The sequence below is a fragment of the Pangasianodon hypophthalmus genome, chromosome 1 (assembly GCF_027358585.1).
Source record: "Pangasianodon hypophthalmus isolate fPanHyp1 chromosome 1, fPanHyp1.pri, whole genome shotgun sequence".
NCBI lineage: Eukaryota > Metazoa > Chordata > Actinopteri > Siluriformes > Pangasiidae > Pangasianodon > Pangasianodon hypophthalmus.
In genome coordinates, this window is record NC_069710.1 from 10,076,463 (window position 1) to 10,082,462 (window position 6,000).

Genomic DNA, 6,000 nt, shown 5'->3' on the forward strand with positions numbered 1-6,000 from the left:
AGTAAGTGACAGAACTCCAGACCCACAGCCAGTTCCAACATGGCTTAAACAGTCAGTGAGTCAGTGACTGAGTGAAGGAATGAATGACTTTGAATGAATGGCTATCTCTATAAGTGATTGGGAACTAGTAATCTGGCTCAGGGTAAGGTACCTTGAGCACCCTGCCTCCACCCTGAGGCCTTTATAGCTCCTGCCAATGAAAAAAGGCAAAGTACCCTATGGTACTTTAAAAAAAAAAAAAAAAAAAAAAACAGATGTAAATTGTAATTGGTTCAGCACTGCTCAGTGGAAAAAGGAGGGGGCAAAATAGGTCTTAATGCAATCTGTAGCCCATATCTGACTCTAAACAAATCCTACATCTATAGCTGCTGCTCTGCCTTTTTGCAATAGCTATCAAAGCCATCAAGGTGTACGAGGTCGGCACAAGCCACCTCACCCTGGGCCAGCTTTCTAGCTTTCCAAAAGAGTTTCGGAGGCCTGGGCCTTCTTGGTTTGTAGCTCAGGTTTCTCTTTATTCACACGTAAATCTTTCACCTTTTACTAAAGATTTCTGTGGGGTGGAATGTTGATGAGTTCTACTTATTTATCTGGGCTGTCCTGTTGCAAAGCTGGCCTAAGAGATGGCCAAGGCTCTGTTGGGGATGGAGTCTAAGTGAGGGAATCTATGAATAAATAAATAATTAAACAGGTAAGAGCCTTACTTTTTTTCCCCCACGTCCAAGGCTGGCAAATCAACCGCTACCACCCATTGTCTACATTGGTTCTTTCTCTAGGGACACCGCAAAGACCAGAACAATAGGGACGGCTAGAGTGAAGTACAAGACAGAACCCCAGACCCACAGCTAGTTCCAACACGGCTTAAACAGTCAGTGACTGAGTGAATGAATGAATGAATGAATGGGAACGAATGGCTATCTCTATAAGTGATTGGGAACTAGTAATCTGGCTCAGGGTAAGGTACCTTGAGCACCCTGCCTCCACCCTGATATCTTTTATAGCTCCTGCCAAAGAAAAAAGGCAAAGCACCCTATGGTTCTTTCTCTAGGAACACCGCAAAGACCAGAACAATAGGAACAGCTAGAGTGAAGTAAGTGACAGAACTCCAGACCCACAGCCAGTTCCAACATGGCTTAAACAGTCAGTGAGTCAGTGACTGAGTGAAGGAATGAATGACTTTGAATGAATGGCTATCTCTATAAGTGATTGGGAACTAGTAATCTGGCTCAGGGTAAGGTACCTTGAGCACCCTGCCTCCACCCTGAGGCCTTTATAGCTCCTGCCAATGAAAAAAGGCAAAGTACACTATGGTACTTTAAAAAAAAAAAAAAACAGATGTAAATTGTAATTGGTTCAGCACTGCTCAGTGGAAAAAGGAGGGGGCAAAATAGGTCTTAATGCAATCTGTAGCCCATATCTGACTCTAAACAAATCCTACATCTATAGCTGCTGCTCTGCCTTTTTGCAATAGCTATCAAAGCCATCAAGGTGTACGAGGTCGGCACAAGCCACCTCACCCTGGGCCAGCTTTCTAGCTTTCCAAAAGAGTTTCGGAGGCCTGGGCCTTCTTGGTTTGTAGCTCAGGTTTCTCTTTATTCACACGTAAATCTTTCACCTTTTCCTAAAGATTTCTGTGGGGTGGAATGTTGATGAGTTCTACTTATTTATCTGGGCTGTCCTGTTGCGAAGCTGGCCGTTTCATGGTTTGGCCTAAGAGATGGCCAAGGCTCTGTCGGGGATGGAGTCTAAGTGAGGGAATCTATGAATAAATAAATAATTAAACAGGTAAGAGCCTTACTTTTTTTTCCCCACATCCAAGGCTGGCAAATCAACCGCTACCACCCATTGTCTAGATTGGTTCTTTCTCTAGGAACACCGCAAAGACCAGAACAATAGGGACAGCTAGAGTGAAGTACGAGACAGAACCCCAGACCCACAGCTAGTTCCAACATGGCTTCAACAGTCAGTGACTGAGTGAATGAATGAATGGGAACAAATGGCTATCTCTATAAGTGATTGGGAACTAGTAATCTGGCTCAGGGTAAGGTACCTTGAGCACCCTGCCTCCACCCTGATATCTTTTATAGCTCCTGCCAAAGAAAAGCAAAGTACCCTATGGTACTTTAAAAAAAAAAAAAAACAGATGTAAATTGTAATTGGTTCAGCACTGCTCAGTGGAAAAAGGAGGTGGCAAAATAGGTCTTAATGCAATCTGTAGCCCATATCTGACTCAGGCTCACCCTGATATCTTTTATAGCTCCTGCCCAAGAAAATGGGCAAATGGTTTCTCTTCATTCACGTATAAATCTTTTGCCTTTTACTAACGATTTCCTTGGAGAGGAGTGCTGATATGCCCGGCGAGGGCGATATTCCGCCGTCCTGTGTGGTGCATCTTCGGCATTCCATGAGGGTGGAACTCCGATCTGATGCTGCTGTGGACGTCAAGAAGCAGTTTCGCTGGGATTGGGTGGTGCTGCCGATCTTGTGGGACTTCCGTGGCCTGTCAGCATCTAAAATTTTCTGCCTGCAGGACTTCGTGTCATCTCGCTTTCTGGATATTACCTTCGCTACATTTAAGGACTGCTCTGCTTTCTTTGACCAGTGCTCTTGCCATCCCAAAGAGGAGGTTCTTCGGGGTCTGCGATTTGTGTCACTTTTCACAATGGATGAGCTCCCCATCACGGTTTGTTGCAGATGAGGACATCAGGGTTTTCCTGGGCTGGTATTGCTCATCAGTGTCTGCAGGGGAGAGGATCCGAGAATGATTCAAGATCTGTAATGGCAAGAGGAGGTCCCTGGTGAGGCTTAGAGTGGACCCGGCAGCTCCTGGGGGCCTGCTCCACCTTCCGGGGAGCTTCTCCATCGGCTCTCACCGGGGCTTCCTCCTACCCGGGCCAGCCTGTCTACTGCCGGAGATGCAGAGCGTTATGCCATACTAAGCAGGCCTGCACCAGGTCGAGATGCCATCTCTGTGGGGCTGAGGACCACGCTGTAGCTGAGCGTGGAGCTCAGAAAGCTTGCAACCTATGCAGGAGCGTGGAGCACCTGTATCGCCGCTGCCCATTGCGGAAGGGAGGAGAGGACGGGGTTTTTGGTGGCTGAATCAAGCCACATTACAGGACCCCTCCTTCGGTAGAGTCTTTTGCCACCTCTACACAGGTTGGCTGCTTATGAGGGTGCTGTACGCTACTCATGAATGGTGGGAAGACCTGAAGAAGAAGGTTGCCATTCTGTGCTGCTGGTGGGGCCAGGAGATGGCAAGGAGGAAGAGGGAGAGGGCCAGGCAATGGTCCAGGGTTCTGTGTATGGTCTGGCAAGACAGAGATCAAGAGCAGCTTAGGGACACTAGTGAGACCCTAAGGGCCCACTATGAGGCTGAGGCCCACAGTTGCTTTGTCCAGGCCGGCAAGCAGGCGCTAGAGCAAGACGAGCGGCCAACGTGCTTCTTTTTCAACAGCATTAAAAGCCGCCAGCGGGGGTCCTATATTGAGGGCCTGAGGCAAGGTACTCAGGTGGAAACATCGACAGAGGGAACGCTGGTGGTGGCCAGGTCCTTTTACTGTGACCTCTTTAGAGCAAGAGAGTCGAGGGAGGACCTCGCGGCAGGCTTTCTGGATGCTGTTGCTGGCAGGCTGCCGGAGGAGTGCATGTCAGAGCTGGAGGGCCAGGTCTCTCTGGAGGAGGTGAAGAGAGCCATGCTCTCCCTGAGGACCGGTGTCGCCCTCGGTGGAGATGGTTTGCCAGTTGAATGGTACCGGAAATTCTGGCCACTGGTTGGCCCGGATCTGTTGACCGTCTACGGGGAGGCAATGGAGAGTGGATCTCTACCTCCATCCACCAAAGTAGGACACATCACTCTTCTTCATAAAAGGTACAAGGGCCAAGGTGTGAGTGTACGCCGGTGACGCGACGTTGTTTCTTGGCCGGGAGGAGGACTTCTGTGTGGTGGGCCGTGTTTTGGAGGCCTTTTCGGAGGCCACCAGTGCGCATGTCAACCGCAGTAAGTCCGCGGTCCTGTATGCAGGAGTATGGGCAGGAAGGACCAACGTCCCGGGGGGGTTCTCTCTGTGCCAGGATGGGCTCAAGATTTTGGGGGTTGTCTTCTGGAGGGAAGGCAGTGCCCAAAAGAACTGGGACATCGCCCTGAGGATGTTGCAAGTCAGGGCCGAGAGCTGGGACAGAAGGGACCCCGGTAAGAGAACGCTTGTACCGGCATGGATCATGTCACGCACCTGTGTCCAGTTGTATGCAGAGGTAAAGAGACAATTGAGTATGCGATGTGGTCGTGCCCTGTCGTGACTCCATTCTGGAGACGGGTGTCAGAATGGTGGTCTGTTGAAGGGGGAGCGGTCATACACCGCGACCTCATGTTGTACGGCAGGGGCTTGAAGCACATGGGTCCAGAGGTGGCGAAGCCATTGTGGCAAGCCATCTCAGTGGCAAAGCGTGTGTTGTGGGGCGCAAGGTTCGAGTGCATCCGGAGCCTGTCTCCACATGTCCAGGGCCAGGCTTAGGAAGCTGGGGTGAGGAGAGAAAGGAGGAGAAGGGTTTGAGAGGGTAGGAGTGGGAGGAGGGGAGGGTGGGGTGTTTTCAGGGACCATGGTGGTGGCAGCACCTTGGTGGCCTCACCGATGAGGTGGGGAGAAGAGGATAGTGGGCGAGAGTTTCGGGGTTCGAGGTTACAGGTTTTCTTTAGGGGGAGTGTTTTGTTCTTTCTTTCTTTTCCTGTTGGTTTTGGAAATGTAAATAGTTATGTGTGTCGATGAAGTTAACTATGTTTAAGGGATGAATATGTATGGGGATGGGGAATGTAAATAGTTCTTTGTGTTTATGAGGTATAAATGTTTGAGAGTTTATGATTGAATGTTGCCATTTTCATGAGAGTAGGGCATGTGTTGTTGATATGTAATGTTTTGTTTTACCTGTTTCAAGAAGCTTTGGGTTAGAGTTTGAATGGTCTGTGTGGAAAACTCGTTTTGTAAAAGTGCATTGGTTTAATTAAAAAAAAAAAAAGAAGCAGAATTAATGTGCTAACTTTGAGCTACACTCTGGTTTAGTTGTCTCAGACTGAGCATATAAGTTGCAAAACATGCCTTTTTGTTAGTTTGTTGTCTTCCCTGTTATTTTTCCTCTTTTTTACATATTGTTTAATTAGGATTGTGTCTCTTAATCCTATTGGAGGAATCCTAGTTTAGTTTAGTATAATTTAGTTTTTTCATTTATAAAGCACTTTTAAAAACAACAAAAGTTGAAACCAAAGTGCTGTACAAGTTGTATAAAACAAATCTATACACAAAAACATTTAACAATACAAAATACCAAGACACAAATGGACATTTTCAAGGCTCAGACTGAATTAAAAGATAGAGAATAAAAGTGAGTCTTTAAGGAGGATTTGAACATAGCAATAGAGGAGGATCTTATATGAAAAGGGAGACTATTCCAAAACCTGGGAGCAGCCACGGAGAAAGCCCGGTCACCTTTGGTTTTGGAATGTGAACGTGGTACTGAAAGGAGTAATTGACTTGATGATCAAAGAGATCTTGGGGCAGTGTACAGACTAAGGAGATCACACATGTATGGTGGAGCAAGCCCATGCAAAGCTTTAAAAAAAAATAATAAAATTTTAAACTCAATGCGGAAATTGACTGGCAGCCAGTGAAGAGAGGAAAGCACAGGAGTGTTGTGCTCACGCTTCCTAGTGCCGGTCAAAAGTCTGGCCACTGCATTTTGCACCATTTGCAGGCGATCTAGAACAGTCTTAGGCAACCCCAAATAAAGGGAATTACAGTAGTTCAACCTTGATGTTATAAATGCGTGAATAACAGTTTCCAGATCCTGCTTAGATGGCGTCTTCTTGATTTTAGCAATTGATCTCAACTGGAAGAAGCTGCTTTTGACAACAGCATTAAACAGCTTATCAAAACACAATGAAGGATCTAGAATAACACCAAGGATTTTGACATAATCACGCAAATTGGAAGACAGCGTACCTAGCTGATC

At 47.2% G+C, this 6,000-nt stretch overlaps 2 non-coding genes across 2 annotated transcripts; both read left to right on the plus strand.

Annotated features, from left to right (window-relative positions):
* Positions 1-495: 495 nt before the first annotated feature.
* LOC128320778 (U5 spliceosomal RNA) lies at positions 496-609 on the plus strand. The gene has a single exon (XR_008304366.1). It is a non-coding gene; the product is annotated as a U5 spliceosomal RNA (small nuclear RNA).
* Positions 610-1,573: 964 nt separating this feature from the next.
* Positions 1,574-1,687, plus strand: LOC117598643 (U5 spliceosomal RNA). Its single transcript, XR_004579275.2, has one exon. It is a non-coding gene; the product is annotated as a U5 spliceosomal RNA (small nuclear RNA).
* Positions 1,688-6,000: the final 4,313 nt, after the last annotated feature.